This window comes from Podarcis liolepis (assembly GCF_965112155.1).
Source record: "Podarcis liolepis genome assembly, chromosome: 8".
Classification (NCBI taxonomy): domain Eukaryota; kingdom Metazoa; phylum Chordata; class Lepidosauria; order Squamata; family Lacertidae; genus Podarcis; species Podarcis liolepis.
Window position 1 is genome coordinate 87,163,664 of NC_139560.1, and position 25,746 is coordinate 87,189,409.

Consider the following 25,746-nt stretch of genomic DNA (forward strand, 5'->3'; position numbering starts at 1 on the left):
TCTCGTCCTCTGTCGTCCCCTTCTCCTTGTGCCCTCCATCTTTCCCAACATCAGGGTCTTTTCCAGGGAGTCTTCTCTTCTCATGAGGTGGCCAAAGTCTTGGAGCCTCATCTTCAGGATCTGTCCTTCCAGTGAGCACTCAGGGCTGATTTCTCTCATTATGGACTCACAAACATTGTAACTTTTATCAGGGCAAGACTTGAAAGCGTATCTTCCTGGTTCACATGCCGTTAGTCTTTTAGCTGTACTAGGAATGATTCATGATAGCAAAACACAGGTTTATAACTCATTGTATACTGGTGATGCAACCAAGCAGTCTACCTGCGCACAGGCACACCTTGTTTTATTGCGCTTTGCAGATGTTGTGCTTTTTACAAATTGAAGGTTTGTGGCAACCCTGTGCCGAGGCAAGTCTCTCAACACCATTTTTCCAACAGCATGTGTTCACTTTGGGTTTCTGTCTCACATTAATTAAGGCATGTACATTGGGGGTATTTTAATTTTTTTACATAATACTATTTCACATTTAATAGACAACAGTATTGTGTAAACATAACTTTTATATCCACCAGGAAACCAAAAAATAATAATGTGTGACTTGTTTTATTGCAATATTCATTTTATTGCAGTCGTCTGGAACCGAACTGACAGTATCTCTGAGATATGCTTGTTCTTACTCCAGAACTTAATATTCCATTCCATTATTCTTATTATTGCTCTTTTTTCTGAATTGGGGATACAGTATATAAAGGGGAAACCTCTGTCTGAAAAGAGGTCTGGGCCACTGATAAGTTATAAATTCTGGCTGCTTGGGTTAATTTAAGCTTTCTAGGAAGGAGCCATAAATGGGCTCCATTTTTGAGACACTTTTCTGAATCGTGAGCAAGGGCAAATCCTTAAGGCAAATAGGTCTAAGTATGACATAATGTCAGCGTTATGCTAGATTACCACGTGTGCTGCTATAGTGCAGGAAACCTTGGTTTTGTTCATCATTTTGTAAGACTTTAAAGAACTTTTACGTACTGGATTTTTATTTTTTTTAGGACTGTGCATAGAAGATGCTTAAAGCATTTGGTAAAAAATTAAAGCAGCGCAGATGAAAGCATCAAATAAGGCATCTGACAATAAAATGGGAGTTTTTAATGCGAAAGGAGCTCATAGCCAGGCGGCATTCTCCACAAGAGACCATTGCGAGCCCATGTGCCCAGTGTACACCACTTTCATCTGTTACACCTGCCCTTGCTGTATAGAATATAATTTTTTAAAATGGGAATGCATTTTGCATAACAGTGCATTGCCTCCTGAGCAATCAACTGTTGCAGGGATTTCAAAGTTTGAAAACAGCAGGTATGTTGAAAGGGCATGCAGAATATAAATGTGACTTTTAAAAAGAAATTCATGAGTCTGACTGTTCAGAAGAAAACAAACGTCTCATGAATAAACAAATCAATTTTGAAGTTTCAAAAAGCCATGTTGACATTGCTATGCCAACCAAGGCATGCAAGTACATATGACCCAAGACAAATGATATTGTAGAAAACATGCAGAAAATTGAGTTGTTTTAGCACTCTAGTGTTTTAATAATCCTGTCCTTGTCTCCTTTGTTCATTTCACGAAGGATCATCGTTCTGGAGCGCAGTGTTTTCCTTTTGCCATCCAAGGAGCTCTCGTTAGCCTCCTTCCATGATCTATGTGGAAGGACAGGAAGCATCACACAGTTGCCTGAGCAACACATCGCCGTCTCCTGTCACCCAGAGCTGCCCTGTATGTGCATCCTGTACCCGAGTGTCAAGGAAGTGCATCTTTACATAAAGTTACAAGCTGATAGAAAAGTAGCTGTTTTAAACTTTGCCACATTCTCTGATCTAATTAGTTAGTATAACTAAAAAGCTAAATAAATAATATACTGCTTATATACCAAAAAGCCTTCTAAGTAGTTTACAGCTATAAAATCAATATATAATTAAAATACACAATAGCAAATCTCTTGGAGCCGTAAAGCATCCTTAATTAAAACATGCAATGAGACCAAAAATTAAAAAGCTTAGCAACTAAAACAATTTAGAAAACAATTAAAACGTAAATCAGAAGTTCAGTTCAGGTGAATGCTTGCCTAAAATATCTTCAGCAGCTGGCAAAAGGGCAACACTGATAGGGCCCCTCGTATTTCATTAGGGAGTTTGTCCCTGCAGAGCATTCCAGATTGCCACCAGACTGTGATGCAATGTTGCCAGTTAGATAAGGCTTCCTCTGCATTTAATAATAAGAATAACTGAAGGCAAGTGACCTGATAACGATTGGTCTGTTGCAGACATAGTAGGGCAGTTCTCAGTTAGTAAACGGCTGGAGAAGCTAAAATTCACTAGATTAAAAGATGGTGTGACAGACACCAGAGTCTGGTGACGCACTGCCTCGGGCTGGAGCCGCTCTCTGATTGGCCACCAAGACAGCAGCCAGAGGAGGCGGAGCCAGCACTTGGGGAAGAGAATAAAAGGAGCCGTTTCTGCGCGAGTGTTCAGATCCATCGGGAGATGGTTTGAGACAGAGCAGAGGGAGGGAGAGAACTGGTCCTGGTATTTTCCACTACAAGAAAGGAGTCTCTGAGCTTAGATAGGAAGACAGTGTTTGGGAGAGTATTCAGACAGGAGTTAACTGGAGGACTGAGTTTGAGTCAGGAGAACCATGATCTGCTCCCCTAGATCAAGTAAAACAATAGAAATACATAAGCATCTGACCAATCACATATGTTCTGCCCCCCCAAAAAAAGTCTGCCCCCTCTAACAAAAATCCTGGCCACGCCCATGTCCTGGTGAGAGTTTGTTGGGTAAACAGTCAAACCATGGGCAGGCAAACTAAGGCCTGGGGCCTGGATCCGGCCCAATCACCTTCTAAATCCGATCTGTGGACAGTATGTTTTTACATGAGTAGAATGTGTGCTTTCATTTAAAATGCATCTCTGGGTTATTTGTGGGGCATAGGAATTTGTTCATCTCCCCCTCCCCCCCCAAAAAAATATATTCCGGCCCCCCATGAGGTCTGAGGGACAGTGGACCGGCCCCCTGTTGAAAACGTTTGCTGACCTCTGAACTGTTAAACATTCTGAAAATTTTTATTTCTTACTCTGGGTTTGTTTATTTTTTAAGAGAATTCTGTTGTTTACTTTAGATGCAGGAAATGTCAGTTACACATAGATTATTTGCTACTGTTAAAGCATTTCATGAGTCTTCTTCTATGTATGCATAATGCACATTTCATAAAAAATCCACCTTACTGCACCTCTGTCCTGAATTATGTGGATATACTGCATGCCAAACCTGCTGAACAACACAGAGCTGAACATCTGTATTTCCCCCGCCCCCAATTTAATCTTAAAATGATCCCACACTGAACAGGGGAGATCCAGTAATCCTATCTACATTTATAGTGCGCTTTAATGTATTTGGTGAGAAATCTCATGATGACCCCATTACTTTCTCATTTTACTTCTTTTCCTACTTAGGGTAGCCTTGAGTTTAATGAACATGGCTAACTTAATTTCAGTGGGTCTACTCTGAGTGAAACTTAGCTGATTACAGCTGTCATTTTTTATAAGTGCAGTGACTTAAAGTCTTAAAAGAAATATGAGAAACTGTAGCACCCTGCTTGTGGTTAACGCTTAGCTGGAATGACATATTCAACGCAGCAATAGAGAAATTAAAATAATAATTTATTTGTCAGACAAATAAATGAGAGACACAGTGGTATATGGTTACCAAAGCTCTGCCCACTCCAGCCCTGATGGCCAGCGCTTATATTCCCTCAGCCCAGCCCCCTTGCTCCTCCTTTGGCTGCCTCTGTCCAATCAGCCTGGGTGAAATTCCTATTGGCTGTTTGCTAGAACCAATCATAAAAGATACACCCATTTCCGATTGCCTTTTATGGGAGACAAAGAGCTATATTTCCTTCTATCTACAAATGGCAAAAAAGTAGTCATATATCTTACATTTACCTCGACCAGGCACCTTAATTACCAGATAACCTTTGGCCCCTACTGCCCTATTCACTGCAAACCAGATGGTTAAAGCAGATGGTTTTTAATTTCATTTTAAACAGAGATCTTGGGTTCACCTTCTCACACACCATCTATGAAATATCTCCTTCTTTGGAGGTCTTTAAATAGAGGCCCGACAACCATATGTCAGGAGTGCTCTGATGGTGTTTCCTGCCCGGCAGGGGGGTCGGACTCAATGGCCCCTGTGGTCTCTTCCAACTCCACGATTCTATGATTCTATGAAATAAGAATCTAACATAAGAATGTAACATTTCTTACTTTCTAAATCCTTTGCATAATTACATTTAAGCCAATATATTTAATACATAACATATATAGATTTTTAGTAGAAAAGGAAAGGCCTTTTCAAAGTAAAAAGAAACTTAAAAACACTTTCCAAAAGCCACTTCAGAGAGTAGCCCCCCTTTCCCTGCTGAAACGGCTGCTGTTTCTAAAAGCAACTTCTTCAATTTACCCTTTAACCTTATGAAAATGTGGCTCAAGTTTAATGGGAGGCATAATAATTCTTACTATTTACCAACTCTTAATTGTGTTTTTATAGCTTAATTGTATTCTGTAATTTGTATGGTCAGTGTGACCTTTTGCTCCTAGCCTGTAATTTCCTTTTACAACCCTGAAATATTGTTAGATCAGTGGGGCCTTTGTTCAAGATGAGCATCTGCCGATGCACCCAGCTGCCTGGCATGAGAGATACAAACATATATATATATTTAAGCTCATTTTAAAATGCAGATCTTCATCTGATGCCTCAAAGCCACCAATTTCTTCAGACTTAACTCCCCAAATGTGGTTATGAAATTTATCAGTACAACCCTTCTTTTCAAAAGGATCTGTTAACATATAAGATAACTGCAGCCAGTGCTTTTTTCCTAGAAAAATAGGTGCCAGCGCTCACCATGAAGTTGTTATAGTCAGTGCCACACCTTTTAACAAACAGCAACATAAAGAGTTGTCAGTACTGCGTACCCTTGAGTACCCCCAGAAAGAAAGAAAAAAGCACTGACTGCAGCCTGGATGATTATTAGAAAATTTGCAAATTTAGTAACATTTAAGTTAACTGCAGCCTGGATCATTACCTGGATGGTGATTATTAGAAAATTGGCTAATAATCATCCAGGTTGCAGTTAATTTATGTTACCATATCCTTTTGGGAAGAAAGCAAGGGAATCCTTCAACGAAAAATCAGTAGCACACCCAGTGATGTGATGTTGCAGAAAATAAGATTTTAAAAGTTAATGTCACAAGGGGGCAGGCCGTGGTTGGTTGCCTTCGGTTGACTGCAGTGAGTTTTGTTTGTGGGGGGGGGTAAGGGGTTGTTGGATCAAGTTAGCATATCGATTCATATGCTGTTGGTGGGCTCTTGTTGGTGTCTTGTGGGACTGTGTGTGTAATAAAGGGGAGCCACACTGGGGGGGAAGGTGTTCTCTTATTTGTCTCGGTGTTAGTTTTAGTTTGTTGGTTAGCTTTTCTAGTAAGGCTCTTTCCCATACAGTTTGGTACCAGTGGTCCATGTTCTCTCCTGACAAGTCTCTCCAGTGTCTAGCTATGATGCTCCAGGCTGAAAACTAATAAATGAATAAAAAGAGAACATACCCAACATGATGCTGACACAAAAAGCTCACACATACACTATGTAAAAGAATGAAAGTTTACTACCCCACGTCTCTCGCCTCTCTCCTCCCCTTCTCCCCAACCTTATACTGTAAAAAGGTAAAGGTAAAGGACCCCTGACAGTTAAGTCCAGTTGCGAATGGCTCTGGGGCTGTGGCGCTCATCTTGCTTTACTGGCTGAGGGAGCAGACATTTGTCCGCAGACAGTTTTTACCGGGTCATGTGGCCAGCATGACTAAGCCACTTCTGGCGAACCAGAGCAGCGCACGGAAGCGCCGTTTACCTGCCCGCCGGAGCAGTACCTAATTATCTACTTGTACTTTGATGTGCTTTTGAACTGCTAGGTTGGCTGTATACAACATTAAAGTCTCACATCAAATATAACCGATCTATAGAAAAGACTTTATGATCTTTATGATCTGAAAATAGAGGCAATGTATGTACTTCTGTAACCCAAAAAAATCTTAATAAAAACAATTTTAAAAAGTTAATGGCACAACATAATATAGTTTGACATTCTTTCCTAAATTGCTTCAGTTTCCCAACATGTACTGTTTTCACACAGGATCGTTTACATGGATGTGTGCTCTCTATCTCCTGCCACAACATACTGGTGTAGGATAATTGTTGTAGATGAAGTGTACCTAAGAGACAGTTGTAGGCTCTTTAAGGTGGTTTATTCAAACGAGTCATGTTATGTTATGACCTGGGAAATCATACGGGACCGCCTCTCCTGGTATGCCCCACAGAGAAACTTACGGTCTTCAAATAAAAACATCTTGAAGGTCCCAGGCCACAGAGAAGTTAGGCTGGCCTCAACTAGAGCCAGGGCTTTTTCGGCAGTGGCCCCGATCTGGTGGAACGCTCTGTCACAAGAGACCAGGGCCCTGCGGGACTTGACATCTTTCCGCAGGGCCTGCAAGACAGAGCTGTTCCGCCAGGCCTTTGGCCAGGGCACAGCCTGACTCCCTCCCTCGGCAATCTTCGCGGAGCTCTGGCCCAATGGTTGCCAGTGGCCTGAATTAATTAATTTTACAATGAATGATTTTAGAGTGTTGTTTATGTTATACTTTTATACTGTTTTATTGTTGTTAGCCGCCCTGAGCCCGGCTTCGGCTGGGGAGGGCGGGATATAAATAAAATTTATTATTATTATTATTATTATTATACATTTTTCACAGTGGCAACTTCCCTGGAAAACTCCATAATTTACCTTTGGAAGTGTGGAAGTTGCTGTGAATTTCTGGTTGATGTATCACACTACACAGTGGTAGAATGTACCTATGAGTCCTTTTAAAAAACCATTAGTAGTTCTAGAGCTTACAGTTCAGTCCTGTGCAATCTCACTTGATTTAGTAGGGCTTACTCAGATGTAAGTGTGGATAGGTAAATGTGCCCTAATTGGACAACATCTGTCTTGCAGCATGCCAAACATTCATTTGGCGGCTCCACCATAACCAAAATAATATTGATTTGGTTTGTTAAAATTATTGGTTGGTAAAATAAAAAATGTATTAGAAGATAATTTGTGAGGAGGGGGGTGAGATTTCGACTGCCCAGGGGCCTCCACAGGGATGCTAACAACCAATGCCAAGATAAAGGTCTATGAGGCTTGTGTATGGAGCACACGTCTTTATGAATGTGAGTCATGGGCAACTTACATCCACCAGAAGCGGCGCCTCAATGCCTTTCATGTGCACTGCATCAGGAATATTTTGGGCATCACGTGGCAGGACAAAGATGTGCTCTCCCAAGCGAACATTCCCAGCAAGTTTGCACTTCTGTCTCAGCAACACTGGAACAGATCTGTAAGAACATAGGTACTTCTTCACACACAGCATTGTTAAGCATAACATTGTTATGTTATGTTAAACATAAGACGTAGTGGCCAACAGCTGGATATCCAGAAGGGGATTAGGTGCATTCATGGAGGATGAAGTTATGAGTGGCCACTAGTGGTGGTGTGTTCTGAATACCGCTTGCTGGGGAGTACATGTAGGGAGAGTGCTGTTCTGCTCAGCTCACACTTGCAGGTTTTCCACAGGAATCTGTAGAACAGGGAGAACAGAATGCTGGACTAGATTAGATGGGCATTTGGTCTGATTTAGCATAGCTCTTCTTATGGTCTTATGTCATGGATCTCTATCACCTTGTTTTGTTTGGCCTTAGTGTTTGAGATATTAAGATCTAAATGTATTGTATACAGAATTATGGCTTTCCCCCTTTTTGCCATCCAGTGAAAGCAACTCCGGATTGCTGCATGATTTATTTGTGGAATCCATTTCTTGGTCTGAGATTCAATTGCAAATTGGTCGCCAGCAGGGGGTGGTATTGTTGACCTGGTAGTTTTGCACTCTTCTTGCCCTGCTCAGCCAAAGCAAATATTCAGATGCTGCTAGGGATTACTCTTCTTCCAATCCCCAAAACGGCCTTCTCAGAAAATAGCATGTGAAACTGAAAATAGAGATAAAAGGCTGAGATCTGAAAGAAGACATTTCTGTTTGTTGATTGATGTTAGTCCCAATGAATTAATTCCATGATGTAACAGGCTCCCTACAAAGAGGAGAGCAAGGGAATACAGATTAAATTGATTAAGAAAGGATTCAGCTGAGCTTGGGGGGTGGGGGTGGAAGGGAGACTGGGAGACAATGCTGACAGGGTAATGGGAACATCATCTAGCTATTCGAGACTGAAATAAAGAATAATATTTATTAAGAACTACCGAAATTCCTGACATGACAAGCCAGGCAGGGGACAGAAGGAGGGTGTGTATACTGCAAGGACTTTGGGTGTGTGCGCATCTGCAGTTAATATGCATGCTTTGTCAAAAATATCATTTTCAGTGAAGGCAGGAGCACAGGCAGCCATTTATTCATATGGGAAAAGGTGAAGGAGTAAGAGTGTGGATGAATATCACAGTTGCAGTAGCTGGAACAATACTCCCAGTGTCTAGGGAAGAGGACAGATTTTTCTCATCTTCAAAGACATGCTGATTCTTTGAATAAAGTAAGAGAGATGCCACTGGGACAATAATTTTAGTGAATTACACCTTGCTTTCCCCCCAGCTACTCTGGGCGGCTCCCAACAGAATACTAAAAACACGATAAAAGATCAAACATCAAAAACTTCCCTAAACAGGACTGCTTTCTTCTAAAAGTCAGATAGTTGTTTATTTCCTTAACATCTGATGGGAGGGCATTCCACAGGGCAGGCGCCACTACCAAGAAGGCCCTCTGCCTGGTTCCCTGTAACCTCACTTCTCTCAGTGAGGGAACTGCCAGAAGGCCCTCGGAGCTGGACCTCAGTGTCTGGGCTGAATGATGTGGATGGAGATGCTCCTTCAGGTATACTGATCCCCCCCCACCCACTCACCCCCTGTCCCTCAAAAACAGTATTTCTATCTTGTCAGGATTCAACCTCAATCTGTTAGCTGCCATCCATCCTCCAACCGCCTCCAGACACTCACGCAGGACCTTTACCGCCTTCACTGGTTCTGATTTAAAAGAGAGGTAGAGCTGGGTATCATCCGCATACTGATGAACACCCAGCCCAAACCCCTGATGATCTCTCCCAGAAGCTTCATATAGATGTTGAAGAGCATGGGGGAGATGAAGAAACCTGAGGCACCCCACAAGTGAGAGCCAAGGGGTCTGAACACTCATCCCCCAACACCACTTTCTGAACATGGCCCAGGAGGAAGGAGCGGAACCACCGCATAACAGTGCCCCCAGCTCCCAGCTCCTCTAGATGGTCCAGAAGGATGTCATGGTCTATGATTTCAAAGGCCACAGAGGGATCCAGCAGAACTAGGAAACAGCTTTCACCTTTGTCCCTAGCCCACCGGAGATCATTGACCAGCACAACCAAGGCTAGTGACCCTGGTGTCTAGGGCACTGGACATATGTTCTGACTCAAGGTTCAGCCAGTTTCTCTTGTTCCATAGAATTCAATGGAAGCTACTGAGAAATAATCCACCCGTACCTGTACAGCCGTTTCAAGTGCACACTAAATTAGACCACTATGGCTGAATCTGCATTGATATAAAAAACATTGTGAAAATGCTTTTTAAGAAAACGTTGTAAAGTATATATGGAATTTGTCATTAGCTCATCAGCGCAATCTGGTGTCACATTTGCATAAAATGCACTTAAAATGCACTTAAAACTTTATATTTGCAGTTGTGTAGCTGAGTCCTATGAGCAAGGTTTAGGCTGCACAAATGACTTATGCCTGGACTTACAAAGGGTCATAAAAATTGATACCATAACTACTTTCTTCTTTATTTTAGGATTTAAAATAAAATTAGTGAACATTTGGGGGGTGGGCGGAAGATTTATACTACTGTGAAATAAAATAATTCCTTTATAGTCGGTTAAAGACTGGTCCGAAGACTGAAAAGGTAGTACTAGATGTCCTCGCTATCTGTGTCTTCTAACTTCGTTATGTGTGCTCATTCATTTTCACATCTCATTTCTGGATTTGTTGTGGTTTTCTGTATTGTTGATTGGCAACGTGGGAAATGCTCTTTCTGAATAGAAGTGAGCCCAGCCTAGTATTTACAGATGGGAGGGTCGACTGCAGCCTGCAATGGAATCTAAGACCAGTGCAGTCTTGTCTCTTTTCTCCATGTGGCTCTTTGATCATTTGTAATGAATCTCATGTGACTGAGAAATTCTCCCACCAGACTTTTAGTATGATCTTGACCACACATATTTGTGGAACTTGAATTGTAAGCAAGTCTTCGCAGGACTTTTATCAGAGAGGGAGGAAATATTTGTGTTCTAGCATTCCTGCACGGTTACTGATTTGTATATTAACACAATGCAATCTCTTCTAATGATCTCACATGTTTTCTGTCTCGGCCACGGACCATTGGCGAAAGGCCCCATTGGCGAAAGCGCGCCTTGGGTTGCAACCTGTTTTGGTTTACAACCAGACCTCTGGAACGGATTATGGTTGTAAACCAAGGTACCACTGTATTACACAAGGCTCTGCTCAGAGACAGCTCCCTCTTCGTCCACTCCCAGCAGCGCAGGGTCTGAGCCTCAGCCTGGCCAGCTGGCATCAAGACACTCTGCCTCCTCAGAAAGAGCACCTCTGCCTCAGCCTGCCTCGCCTCGCCTTTCCTTCAGGGGGCAGCGGCAGCTCTTGTTGGGAGGGGGTGCAGTCAGGTGTTCCCACAACAGGCTCCCATTGGAATGCCTGCAACCTCTCTGGGCGCAAGGAAGCTGCCTTGACAGCTCCCTTGCATGCTGGAGCCAGGCTCCGATGGGAGCCTGTTGTGGGGGTGCCTGATCGCACCCCCTCCCGACAATGTGCCCAGGGCGACGGCCCCCCCCCCAGCACTTCACACTATGCCACTGCACACAATCAAGCTTGATTTTCCCCTTCATCCTCCTAAAAGCACTGCCTGATGCATTCCAAAATTACCTACTCCTCATGATTTTACTTTTGAGATGCACTTTAAGTAGATGGCAGGTGCTAGAAGAATTCTTGTGGCGGTGATGAAATCACATATGCATCTCACAAATGTTTTACTTACCCATGTCTGTTTTTGAACAAACATATATTAAGTGCTGTAAAATGTTGGATAATTGGGTCTGAAGTGAATTTTGATGAGTTTTGAAAGTTGGTAACATTTCCCTTAGAGAATGTTTTGAGGGAAGAACATGAGATATAAGCTAAATGTGATTTTGGTAGATCTGTAAGCTTAAATATGGAACAGCCTTAGGGATGCAGAAAGTGTGGTGAGGGATCTGATTTCAAACAAAAATGGGGTGCATTAGGGCTCCTCCAGCCATCCGCTTTGTTGCACATTCATGATGATTTGTGCTCATGATGCTACTGGAGCAGTCACACAATCCAGCATTCAGTACTGGTTGTTTGCCTGCAAACCTTTCCAGTGGTCCACTGTTTCATTTCCAGCCAGTGTATATCCCATAAAGTCATGATGAAATCCTATAACTTTTGATACCACAAATGTTCTGGTTTATTTCTGTCCAACCTTTGCTGCACAGCAGCCTCCCTGACAGCAATAATGTGGCTTCATCAGGAAAGTCTCACAGAACAAACTAAAGCAGAATAAGTTCACCACTAATGTGCTATCATCAAGAATGTGTCACGTAATACACCTGCAATAAAAGATCAGTCTGGAGGGGCCCTGAGCAATGCAGGAACCTTCTCCCTTTTGTGGCTTCCCTCTCATAGTACCTCTTCCCAAGTGCTTTTTGCCCAGCCGGTACTGGAGCTGGATTATGGAGAACAGCACTTGGGAGAAGTTGTCAGGAGCTGAACTGGAGCAAGGGAAGGGAGTACTCCACACTCACCTTTTTTTGCTTTTAAAATCAGAGCCCACTCCTTTTCCCCATGTAATTGGGGCAGTGTTTAAACAAGTGTACTTGTTGTTATCATATCCAGCCTGGCCTTGAAGCTGATGATCCTGTGTCCTTTGCTTTAACTTTGCTCAAATAGCCTCGCTCCTAGCACATACATATCTGTTTACGGGACTGCAGTTTGTGGGAATCTGAAAACCTCCATTAGGCAACAGAAATTAGTGATTGTCCTCAATATTGTTCTGCAACCTAAGTGATTGGTTTTATGCCAGTGACTGTTGCAACCTGCTTTCCGTTATAGGAAAAATACTACAGGATCTGTGTTCATGTAGCTGTGTTAGAAACTGGGTAGAAAAGCTAGGAGCCAAATGGCTTCTGAGACCTGGCTTGTGGGCAGCAAAACAGAACATCTAGTTGCCACTGGTGGGGGGGGGGGTTGGCCACAATTTTTATGTATTATTTTGATAAGCATGAATTAATATGCAAGTGACACATTCTTAATTTAAGCAGAAATTATTAATACATGTATAATTTTGTGTTTATAATAAAAATATTGGTACCATGCTTCAGTTTTCATAGGGTTGCCATATGTCAGGAATTTCCCATGCATATATGAAATTCTGCAGTCGGCAGCAGTGTCCAGTTGGAAATCTGCCGAATGTCCAGGGAAATCCAACCCCCCCCCATAAAAATAGCTCAAAAACAACCTTTTTGCAATTTTGCCAAAACTCTTTGGCCAAAGAAAGCTCAACAACCTTTCTGTCTGGATTTTTACTGTTTGAAATATGGCAACCCTAGATTTCAAAACACTACTCTTTATTGTTAAACTCTTTAACATATTGTCTATCCTTAACATACTTCAAGGCTTCAAAGCACATAAAGGTAAAGGTACCCCTGACCGTTAGGTCCAGTCGCAAACGACTCTGGGGTTGCAGCGCTCATCTCGCTTTATTGCCCGAGGGAGCCGGCGTACAGCTTCCAGGTCATGTGGCCAGCATGACTAAGCCACATCTGGCAAACCAGAGCAGCGCATGGAAACCCCGTTTACCTTCCTGCTGGAGCAGTACGCATTTATCTGCTTGCACTTCGACATGCTTTCGAACTGCTAGGTTGGCAGGAGCAGGGACCGAGCAACGGGAGATCACCCTGTTGCGGGGATTCGAACCGTTGACCTTCTGATCGGCAAGCCCTAGGCTCTGTGGTTTAGACCACAGCACCACCATTTCAGTAATCCTTGAGTGTCAGCCAGGCATAAAAATGATGCCCAGACTTTTTTAGGTGCTCGCAAATGGATAATCTTTAGGCACAAAATGTGCCTGGTGACCTGCTAATTTTGAACCCTGCTGTGTAAAACTCCCAATGGCTTAGTTAAATGATTGGGAGCTGATTTGTGGATTTCATATGTCTAACTGCCCCTCCCTTTTGACTGCAAATGCCTCCTGCCCTGCCCTTGTTAGGCTGAAATACTTAACTGCAGTTAAGGCTAACCAGGATCCCTTCATAACCATGATTTGAAATTAGTGATCAACATTAAGCAATAAAAAGCACTGTCTGTATGTGCAGGAGTCCAAGATCTCAGGGCTAGAACAGTATATACAGTCACAAACAGTGTGGAATCCAGTGTGGTGCAGTGGTTAGAGTGTTGGACTAGGACCTGGGAGACAAGGACTGAAGCTCACCGGGTGACCTTGGGCCAGTCATTGCTTCTCAGCTTAATCTGCTTCACAGACTTCTTGTGGGGATTAAATGAGGAGGAGAAGAACCATGCGCACCAAATCAAGCTTCTTCCAGGTCTATGATTTCCCACATGTCAAGGAGGGGGTCGCTTTCCCGAGTCCTCCCTCCAAGCTACTAATCAATCACACGCAGGCACCAAACGGGTTACCAGGCTTTATTGGCTTCTTCTCTGGCACCAGCTACAGAACATCAAACAGCAAGTCTAAAACACAGCGTGTTCTCTCCCTTCCCCCAGCAGGTCAACTCAAAGACTTATAGAGGATGGGGAATACTGGCAACTAGCCAAAGCCATCACATGCTTCCACTTTGGGGACTAATTGTTACCACCTGCCACCCAGCAACACTTGCTCACAGGATCACTACTTCATGACACCACACATCCACCTTGTACCATCCAGAGGTTCAGGCATAAACCTATATGAATTGTATACAACCTGGTGCTTTGGTGCATCAAGAAAACAGCATTTATCTCCTCATACAATCTTGTTTTTCTCTCTCAGACACTGTCAAGCAGTGACATATACTGCAGACAGACTGGAAAGGATCAACAGGGCTGGTGCTATAATTTGTGTAATTTGCATAATTTATGTTGCTTCCACTGAATTGGCAGAATTCAGTATTGCAGCTTCTGAGTTGCAAAGGGTGTCCCTGGCTGAAGACGCCTGAATCTGAAGAGCACATTTGGTCATTAGATAATCCAGCTTCTTGTGAGGAAGAAAGTAGAAGGGGGAAGCAGAGCCCTAAGCACTTCCCTCTTCTACTTTCTTAGGGAAGTGCATCGGGCTCTGCTTCCCCCGACATCATTGGCGCTTCTGGAACTTCCCGTGGGACGTTACAGCTCCAACCCAGCTTTCTGCAACTACTTCTAATAGTGTGTTCCAGCTTCAGTCCAAGAGTAAATGGGAACATTAGCATCTGAACCTTTGAAATGGGACCTAGTACTACTGTACAGAATTGAGTGCATAAATTGAATGCAGTCAATGAACTTCCAGTTACCAACTAAAGGAAGTTGACTCACCCTTTTGTGGTACTGCCTACCTGTGGATCATCAGCTGCCTCTGTGCACAGCAGTAAAAATCAGACAGTAAAAGAAAGTAGAAGAGGCAAGGAAGAGAGGCATGTGGAGAGGCAAAGGCACAGCAGTGGCTGGGAATAGGTGAAGCAAATACCCTTCTCCCACCTAAATTGTCTGACCTAGGAGGCGGTACCATTACCACTAAAGATGACAGGCTAACCCCACGTTCTTTCTGGAGATTGATATTAATTCCCCCAAATCTCATTGATTATAACTAGCACTTTTAAAAAGGATAAGTAAAAAGGGCCATGAAGTTGTTACAGTAAGTGCCACACTTTTAACTGTTACGGGAAATTCTGGGTGCAGGTTTACTCTGCTGCCCTGCTCATCGGGGTGCCACTCCCCGTGGGTCTTTCCTGGTCAGCAAAAGCAGGAATCTCCAGCAAAGTTAAAGAAGCAAACAGCGGTCAGTAGACCTGATCTTTATTGTTGCAACAAGGTTCAAACACCACAAAAGAGTAGGAACCCCAAGCATGGGGTTGCATGGACTTCTAAGACCTTCCCTCCCTTCCCATAATACAGTTCAAGAAGCATCATCGATACATCATCAATACATCACCAACATGTCATGGAGGGGATCTCTTGAGGTTACATGAGCTCAACCCCCAGTCCTGTTATCAGATACAATTCCCAATACATTTTAAGTACCCACCACCTAAAGAACAATAAAACTATTCACACCCAACCTTGCCCTCTGGGCTTCCTGAAGGTGGGCTTTGTGAATACGTGACTTCAGCAAACTCCATCAATGGATATCTGTCTGGTCCATTGTTACCTACTGACTCTATGCCTCAGGGATTATGGAGACAAGGGAAGCCCTGGATTCCCCTCTTCCAGAGGAGTTATTTGCCATTGGACCAAAGAAATGATTCTATATTGGATCATTGGAGGAAACAGTACTGGTACATGGTATCCACTTATTGCTACAGGTTTTTATAGACAACTTTTCTGAGCTTCTTTGTTATTGTGTATGTATGTATGGTGCCTGTGTCAATGGTCATTGTCCTGGCCTTAGTCAGAGGCTGTGGTGGGGACTTGGGATTTTGGGGGAGTTGTTTAACTGCGCCTCCCCGTTCCTGGTTTTAACATCACATTTGGGGGGTGGGATGGGTGCCAGGTCTGCATACCCCAGAAAAAAGCGCTGATTATTACATGGGCACTAGTCACAAGGAATGCCTCCCAGCACTCTCAGGGCAAAGAAAGAGACACATACAATTGTTTTATGACCAGAGAAGTGGAGGTTAAATGACACACTGTCCAAGAGAGAAGATGGTGGCCCAGCAGGAGACTGAAAGCTATTTACAGTTCTGGCCACCTCACCTCAAAATGGATATTGTAGAATTAGAAAAGTTTCAGTAAAGGGCAATCATGAAGCAACTCCATTATGAAGAAAGGTTGCAACGTTTTTAGTTTAGAGAACAGGCAAGTGAGAGGTAACATTATAGAAGTTTATAAAATGATGTATGGCACAGAGAAGTTTTTCTCCCTTTCTCATTGCACTAGAACTTATGGGAATCCAGTAAAGCTGAATGTTGGAAGATTCAGAACAGGTAAAAGAAAGTACCTGCTGCCAAGAATCATTTCCTTCAACTCAGCTTTTAGAAAAAAGAAAAAAAAGGAGACAAGCTTTGGATTAGGAAAACCAAGCTGAAATGTACACAGTACATTTGAACAATGTTTAAGGAAGTCCAGTGACTCCTGTTTGCCTGTAACCCCTCTCTAACAATTATGTAAAAAAAAATATTTAACAAAATTTGTAGACCTCTTGACAGTAGTAAAACCTCTAACCTCTAACATTATCTGCCTATACAAAGGGAGCGTTCAGACGTTTTGGCAGGCAATACACCTGGCTACTGTTCACCTAGTGAGTGTGATGCCCCAGTGCATCTTTGAGGGGGGGGCAGGGTGCATGTGTGGCAGCAGATTGTTCAAGAATCTCAAGTTCAAATGTTTTTGCTTATTGGTCGCCACCAAAATAATCCAGGGCAAATTGTAATTTGTAATGGAGGCTTAGCTCGCTGAAGGCCAACTTGGAGCTTGTGGCATTGAAGCAACTTTATCTAGCCTCTGGAGAGCTTTTCTTATTGCATTGCAATTTCATTCACATCTTGGAAAGGTAAAGGACCACTGCCAAAGGTCTGCCGCTTGACAGGATCTTTCAGGAACACGTTATTTCATCTGCTGTGTGCCGAACCTCTGAAGGTGATGCCAACTGTATTTATAGGACCTAACGTGGTTCTCTTTGCTCTATTTCCGTAATTGTTTCAGTTAATTGATTTAAACTTGCAGCCCTAGTATTACTGCACAAAACCTCCTATTTCCAAAGTCCCATGGGTTAATAATAGTGGCTTATTCTCTCAGAGCAGAGGTGCACAGTCTTTGGCTTCCTGGATGTTGTTGAACTCCATTTCCCATTATTCCTGAACACTGGCCAAGCTGACTCTGGCTGATGGAGTCCACCAACATCTGGAGGGCCACAGCTTCCCCACCCCTGTTCTGAAACCTGCTGGTACTGCGAAGTAGATATTGTGGCTGTTGAGAAAAAGGCATGATGGACATGCAGGATACAGCTGACCCCTGGCACTAACAACTCTTTCAAGGGCTAAACCCTTAGCATCCACGACATTTTCATACCCTCCAACAGATCCAGGCCAGAAACCAGGATGCACGTTTTCCGGGTCATGTTCCTGGGTGAGACGGGTGACCTACATGAGAGGGTGGCCCTGAAAAAAAGCACTTTTTCAGGGGGAGTTTGTGTGCGATCACAGCACCCAAAATGGCTGCTGTGCTCTCATGTGAAAAATGGGGTGTCCTGGTTTTCCCAGGACAGTTGCAAGGTGTGGTATATGGGTATGCTGTGGTGGCCATGAGAACAAAGCGTCAGTGAAATTAAAGGGTGTGTTCACATTACTGCCTTAGAGCACAGTGAAGTTGTTGTTTCTTCCGTGTATTTCACAGCTCTTTCCCCCCAGCTGTTATATTTGTTTCTGTTTGTGTTCACACCAGGGGGGCATTGAGGGTGGGGATGTCCTTGACCCTATGCAAAGGTTTCATGTCTTGGATAGACATTAATAAGGAAGGGATTAAGGACTCCAGTTGGTGTGAAGCTGGTTTAAGAAACAACACATCAAACGGTAGTAATTTTTAACAAAGTACAGAATATATAAACATTTGGATAACATTGTGTGAACACGGATTAAAAACCCAGCACTGGAAACTCACAGCAAATGGGAGAGTGAATACAGTCTTAATTGGACTCTTCTTCTTAAGTGCAGCCAAGTTTCCCCCCCCCCCTTAATGGCAACACCCTGCCTCAGTTGCTTTGTGTTTATGTGTATGAAGAAAGTTCTGCTTCTTTTGTTGACATGTGTCACGTCTGCAAAAATACAGAAAAGCTGGGTATGCAGATTGTGTGTGAAGCATTGGCCATGCAACAAAAAGACAAATGGCTCATGAAACAAGCAGGCTGGCAGGAGATCTCAGTGAAAATGCCTTGAATCCTGGCGCTAAGCTCATGAGGACACAGGGCATATCCAGACCGTGAAACTCGAAGCTCTGGTGATGTGTTTGTTTTTTGTCTACCTTGACAGCCTTATATCTTCCTTGCTCTCTGCCTACTTGTGCCTTTCATGACTGTGTTTATTTCAGTTAATGGTTGTTGAATCTCACAGCATGGACCAGACTCTTCTTAAATGGTGCCAGCTAGTCTAGTTCCATTGATTTATTTGGAGGTATCCTAATGAAAGTACTTTAGTGCACCTTGATCCAGCTTCATTAATGGCAGTGCTGCAGTGTTTAGACAGTTAATTGGTTAATCTATTAAAAACTTTTGGTTAAGCAGGTGCCCTGATTAATCAGACAACAATATTGGAGGAAATTAACTATTTTTACTCCCAAGTATTTAAAACACGGATGGTAGCAGCCATCACAGAGGAGCCTTCCTGCCCTCTCTCATACCTATGAGTGGGTGCCTCTATTAAGATGATACCTTCTGCATACCCTCCAACATTCCTCAGATGAAAATAGGGACATCCATTCTACACAATGATCACTGCTTGCGCATTTCCTCCTAGTCAAGAACAAAAGTTATTAGAGGAAACACACAATACCACAATATTTTAAGCACAAAAATCTTTGAATTCATATATTGCTTTCAGGGAAGCCGGAGGGGGGAAGAAAATCCCAAATCAATGAACACAACTCTCTCTCTCTCTCTCTCTCTCTCTCTCTCTCTCTCTCTCTCTCTCTCTCTGTGTGTGTGTGTGTGTGTGTGTAGATTGTGTGATGTCATCATGCATTTATGAGTAATTTGGAAGCACGACAACTTTGAGTAACCGTTATTGTTGCAATTGTGCAGGTGTGTGATATAAGGTACCCCAATGTTTATTTTGGGGACCAAGGACATGCAAACCTTTGAGTCTGAGGATACATAAAGTTTCCCTTTTTTAGTGTTTTAAACTTCTGAGGAAATTAGGAATGTGTTAGCGACTGCAACAACCTGGTGCTGTGGTGAATCCTGGATAGATCAGCTACTCCTACAGCCTCCCCCACCTGTCAGGTATCCCCTCCGCCAGCTGTCCTGGGACTCCCCTTCACCCAAATGTACAAAATGGGGAGATTCATCAGATATCAGAAGGTCCCACCAATGCAGCTCATGGGACAGATCAATGCCTTTGCCCCTTCTGCATGAGAAGCCAGACAAGAACGGGCTTTGGAGGGAGGTGTCTTTGCTTTGGATGACCTCTCCCCACCTCCACACTCCCCTTTCTCTCTAGGAATCTAGTCTGATTTGTTTTAAGCCATAGAGAGAGCCAAGCTGCAGGATCAGAGCTCTCTCAAAGAGGAAATGCCCGCTACACAGAGAGGTGGCAGTGGCTCAGAGATACTTCAGGTTTCCAAACGAAACTGGCAATCAAAGATGAGGCAGCAATGCAAAGAAGCTGGGCAAGGACCTAAGAGGCTTGAATGCAGAGCAGACCCTTCCTGTTGTGTGCAATGTTACTGAGCAGCTCATAAGAGCCTGCAAAGGAGAATGGCTGCTTCTCTCTTTCCCTGGCCAGGAGGTGGAAGGAGCAATGAATCAAAAGGTGGAGAAAGATCTGAGATTTTTTGAGGGGAGGGGAGAACAGGCTTGCATTTGGGAATTTGGGACTCTGCATGTCAGAGCGAGAAGCCAGGATGTCTTAAGGGTTTTCATGAAGGTCTTGGCATTTTTGTGACAATTGGAGACTACGTATATATCATAGTGGGGGTCCTTCAAGACCCCACTGCTGTTTGAGTAGATCTGAAAACTAGGCTTCTGCTGGTTCATCACTCCTAGGATTTAGCTCCTGAACTCTTTTTTGTTTACAGGATTTTGTTCCTGGCACGCAGTGCCCTTACTATGCCCTTATTACGGTCTAAACTGACAATTTAATTAAACAAGCAAATACAGGTTACGGTAAATAGTTGGTGCATACCCAATTGTTACTCAGCTGTTACCTTGATCTTTTGTCATTGGACTGAGGTGTTTAATCTACTGAAGCTCCACTTTTGCTCATGGAGCAGGTGAATTCCCAACTGAGCTGAGATTTACGTTCAAGGATTCTAGAATCAAGACTGTCCAGTTGGCAGCACTGACAGGTCTCCTTGGCAACCATTAAAGCACCTAAGAAGAGGAAGGAGGAAACATGGGTAATAAGGCCTGATGTGTCAGCCACTGACTCCTGGCTAGTGTTGGTTGTGGTCCAGCACACAGCTTGTGGATGAGGAGGGTGGCAATTACACAGAGAGAATAATGACAACAACAAAGCTGTCCACTAACACAGCCTCCCATCAAGAGCATCGCCCCTAAACAAAGCAAGCCTCAAAAGAGACAAGAGCCTCCCCAGAGCAGTAGTTCATGGCAGAATCTTTTCATCACTGTTCCTTTGTTCCCAGAGTTTCCAGAGCATGAGACAGGCCCAGGCCTCCTTCCTTTTCAGAGATGGGACCATTTACAAAACGCTCCTTCTCTAACCCTTTTCGAGGTTTCCTTATTCACAAATGTAGTCCAATATGCTTGCCAGGGTGGGGTAAGGGACAAGCCAGAGTATGTTCCTGTTTCCTCCTTTCCCATCAGGCAGCTGAATATTTGAGCTTCCCAAATGGTGTGAAAGATTGTTTGAATTAAATTTCAAATATGTCTTCATATAGAAATAAGAAGCCACTGTTTTTATATTTCTAGATACAGGTAGGTAGCCATGTTGGTCTGCCGTAATTGAAACAAAATTTAAAAATTCATTCCAGTAGCACCTTAGAGACCAACTATCTGAAGAAGTGTGCATGCACATGAAAGCCCATACCAATAACAAACTTAGTTGGTGTCTAAGGTGCTACTGAAAGGAATTTTTAAATTCTGTTTTTATATGTTATGGCAATAGGTTAAAAGCTGTTACCAGCAACTTGCCTGTTTGCAAACATTCTAGGGACTAAATGGGTGGCTGGGATGCCATGCGACATTCAGAAATATTCTGTCTTCCTAGTTTAAAAGCAGTAACCAAACATAATTTCTCTGGGCCCAGCACAAGCATATAGAGCAGAGAAACAAAGATAAAGAGAAACTTGGGACAAACTTTTCTCCAGGGCCTCGGAGCAGAAGGAAGCTGTGTTCAACAATGCAATGGTATAACAAAGGAGCTTTGGAAGCAAATAAATTGGGGGCTGGAGAATGAGGGAGCAAAAAAGTCAGAAAGGTGGTGAAACTGAGGGCTCTCAGTCTCTGGAATTTCTTTGAGGTCACATTTACTGTGACTTGCCCTGGCCCTCCCCTCTGCTCCGACTGTCCTTCGCTTCTTTTTTCCCTTCTTCCCAAGGGATGAACTCCGTTCCTGTCACCTCAGACTCCACCTCTTCTTCCCTTTAGCTGTAAAGCCTCATCATGTTCTTTGTTTCTCTTGCTTCAACCACAGACAGAGCTCAAGCACCTATTCCTACCAGGCAAAAGCACCCAAGAAAAGTGCAAAGCAGGAGCAATAAGGGAAAATGTAATCTCTCATACCTGCATGCTGCTTCTGTGGACAGCAGTAATACTGTTCAAGTACGGTGGATTTAGGTGGTGTCATAGGCGCCGCCCCCCTCTCGCGCCTCCATCAAGCCCCGTTGGCATGCCCCAGGTAGAGCAAGGCCTGGCTCCTCAAGGGGGGGGGGGGACTCAGCCCGTTCCAATTTGTAGGGGGCTGGTCCCCTCAGCCCATGGGAATTGGCTCCTATGGGTGGTGTGGTCAGATGAGTGCTGCCATCTTAAACCTTCCCAAGTCTAGGTAAGTGCTTCATGAAGCCTATGAGAAGGGATTTTTCTTTTTGTTCTTCTAAGTCCCACTCGTCCCTTTCAGCCTGAAAGGTTCTACACTTAGGCAGGAATAACCAGCTGCGCCAATATAAGATGGAGGACACTTGGCTTATCAGCAGTACATGTAAAAAGGATCCAGGAGTCTTAGTAGATGTTATTATTGGGTTTAACACATTTTATGTTACAAGGCACGTTCTAACCAATCGTATAAGCGTTGGTAGACGAACGTTTCAATGGCTAGTAAGCGCATGGACTTTCAACTGTCAACTGTCAACGGTCAGTTCATGCTCAGAATTATTATTGTGTTGTCCAGTCAGTTCAGTTCTTGTTTTCCTATGAGTGAGCTGTTGTCACTGACAAATGTTGAATAAACGTAGTTAAGGATCTTATACTGGCTTGGGCTTCTGACTTTTTCCAAACATTTAACAATGGCAACGAAGATGGGATTCGTGAGCTCCCACCGGCTGCCAGAGGCCCAAGACCACACCGCAGCACCGCCACCTGCTGCCTCGCAGTAAGCGCTACCACACTGGAGCGCTTACTGGACTTAGCAAATAGTACTTAGCGGAAATGGGACCGTGCCTGCCGTGTCCTTGCAACCACCCACAATCACACAAGCGACTGCTCCAGGTCTGAGGATGGCCACCAGTCAAAGTCGGCCGCCACCAGACTATGGCTCCTCCGAATAAGGAGCTACGTCTGACTACAAGGCTTCACTAGGGAGGCAGACAAGGTGGATGTGCTACTGACGGTGCTGGGAAGTTCCGCCATCACTCTACTGGAAGGTCTGATGGCACCCAGGGACATAGAGGCATGCACTTTTGATGAGCTGACACAGGCTATGACAAGACACCTCGCGCCTCAGCCAACTAAGAACCACTGCCGCTATGACTTTGCACACAGAGAGCAACAAGCGCAAGACTCAGTGAGTGAATACTGTTATGATATAGATGCAATGAAGCAGCGAGCTGCAGCTGGCTGGAAAGCAAAACATGATGGGAATGTTGGGACTGTACCATGGAAACAAAGGGACAGTCTAATCACAGAGCTGAGCACCGGATTTAGCTCAGAGTGTAATTTGACCTGTACAGGAAGTACAGGAGGTGGAGTTTTGTCTCTCTGCTGACGGTGTCTGAAGAGAGCAGACGCGTTTCTCTCATAGCGCTCCGGGTGATTGCGATGTATTGCCAATTTGCTGACATCGAGGAGCAACTTCTTGAAAGGTTCAACAGTGGCGTGCAAGACAGCTGTCTCCGCCGCAAGCTGCTGGCAAAGACAACATCACGATGATGGAAGCAATGAATATGGCCACAGCCTTTGAGAAGGATAACGCCCACGAGGCGGCCCATAGCCCACGTACTGAAAGGAGAACTCACCGCATCCAGTGAGACCAGTCGTCTTCCATAGATTCCCACAATGAGGATGTCCACGAGCTTCAGATCGATCCGACCGACACCACCGCTCCCAAGCTACGAGTACATCGTTGAACCAGCGATCATCTGACACACCTCAAGGGACCTGTGCCAGCTGCGGGGAAAACCACAAGCATTGGACATGCAGGTTTCGGGACGCCAGATGTTGCCATTGTGGGAAGACTGGGCACATTGGTCAAGTCCACTGCTCCAAGACCTCCGGAGCACAACCCAAGCAACGTGTTCATGAGGCCTACATAGAGGAGGAGTTACAGTCCATCTCTCCATCTTAGAGCCGGTAGCTTCAGGAATCTGGGAAACCCTAATGGTCACACCGGTTAAGCTGGATGGCTCAGTTCATATCTGTGGTGATTACAAATGCACCCTGAACCAGGCCTTACAGGACCACGCATACCTGGTTCCAGTGGTGAGCCACGTGTTAGCAACCCTGGCTGAAGCCAAGATCTTCGGGAAGCTGGATTTAGCACAAGCTTATCAGCAGCTAACTGTTGATGAGGCCACCGCAGATGCCCAGACAAATGTGACTCATAGGGGTGCTTTCAGGATCAAACGCCTACAGTTTGGTGTTAGCGTGGCACTAGGGTTATTTCACAGCCCAATAGACCGTCTCCTTAAAGGCATCCCCGGAGTCACGCCATTTTTCGACGATGTGCTGATTGCCACATCGTCAAGAGAGGACTTTGCTGCCAGATTACAGATAGTGCTCCAATGCTTCCATGCGGCAGGACTTAAGGTAAAACAGAAAATGTGCCTGTTGGGAGTGAGCAGTGACAGAGAAATGGGTGCTTGGGGAGATTCTGTGCCCAGGCCAGGGTGGGAACCAGACAGGTTTCCGGTGACTGAGTTACCACAGCAGGGCGACTTCAGGTCAGAATCCTCAGCGGCTCCATTGGCAGTGACTCCTTCAGAGCCAGCCTCCCTGACCGCCCCACTCAGACCGTGGGTACCGGAGGAACCTCCTGGGTCACCCACTCGGGCACAGGAACCGCGACGGTCCCAGTGGGAGCAGAAAAGGCCAGCATACCTTGATGACTATGTTTGTTCCTTTTGTTAGGAAGTTGGGGGGAGGAGTGTTATGTATTGGGTTTAACACATTTTATGTTACAAGGCGCGTTCTAACCAATCGTATAAGCATTGGTAGACAAACGTTCTAATGGCTAGTAAGCGCATGGACTTTCAACTGTCAACGGTCAGTTCATGCTCAGCATTATTATTGTGTTGTCCAGTCAGTTCAGTTCTTGTCTTCCTATGAGTGAGCTGTTGTCACTGACAAATATTGAATAAACATAGTTGAGGATCTTATACTGGTTTGGGCTTCTGACTTTTTCCGAACATTTAACAGTAGACCACAACATGAGTCAACAATGTGATTCTGCAACAAAAAAAGCTAATGCTATTCTAGGCTGCATCAACAAAAGTCCCATCTCTTGATCAAGAACCACTCTATTCTGCCTTGGTCAGACCACACATGGAGTACTGTGTCCCGTTCAGGGTAACACAAGTTAAGAAGGATACTGACAAGCTGGAACGTGTGCAGAGGAGGGCAACCAAGATGATCAGGGGTCTGGAAAGCAAGCCCTATGAGGAACGCTTGAGGGAACTGGGTATGTTTAACATGGAATAAAGGAGAATGAGAGGAGATATGATAGCCATCTTCAAATACTTGAAGGGCTGTCACATGGAAGATGGAGACAGCTTGTTTTTTCCTGCTCTGGAGGGTAGGATATGAACCAATGGCTTCAAATTACAAGAAAGGAGATTCCAACTCCAGCTTGTCCTTCCTCCCAGGGCACCCTGATTTTGCGCTGCCTGTGGATGGGGTTTGAAACCTGCACAACCACCATGGTGAAAACCATTTTCATTATAAGGGAGGGAAGGAATAACTTTTCTCCTGCATGTGATAACCCTCGAAGACTGTATGCTTTCTTGTAAAATGAGCCAACCCTGCAGTCCTTTCTTCCAGCTGTGTCCCTTGCAATGCTGTGGGGTTCCTGGGGGTTCCTGTGAGGAGTGCTCCTTAGCACTGCAGACTGTTGGGTCTCCCAGTGCCTTGCAACCACTCTGCCCCCTCTCACTGTTTTGTTCTGCCTCTATCACCACACCCTCACCAGTTGTACTTCGCAAATGTTAAATACTTTCTTCTTTCTCACTAACCCTCCATTCCTTCTCCCGCACTGCCTAATGTCCCTGAACAGTCC

General features: G+C 44.3%; 1 protein-coding gene and 1 long non-coding RNA gene across 5 annotated transcripts in view; one reads left to right on the forward strand and one right to left on the reverse strand.

The window, feature by feature from the left end:
- The window catches only part of SLC24A3 (solute carrier family 24 member 3), a 161,105-nt gene that overhangs the window by 48,236 nt on the left and 87,123 nt on the right, over positions 1-25,746 (forward strand). The gene's annotated exons all lie outside the window — the stretch shown is intronic.
- LOC310714482 lies at positions 17,008-21,900 on the reverse strand. Of its 2 annotated transcripts, none has more exons than XR_014529825.1 (3): positions 21,825-21,900; positions 20,288-20,453; positions 17,008-18,875 (listed from the first exon to the last, which is right to left on the reverse strand). It is a non-coding gene; the product is annotated as an uncharacterized lncRNA (long non-coding RNA). The 2 variants fall into 2 exon arrangements; XR_014529826.1 differs by having other exon boundaries at positions 20,266-20,453.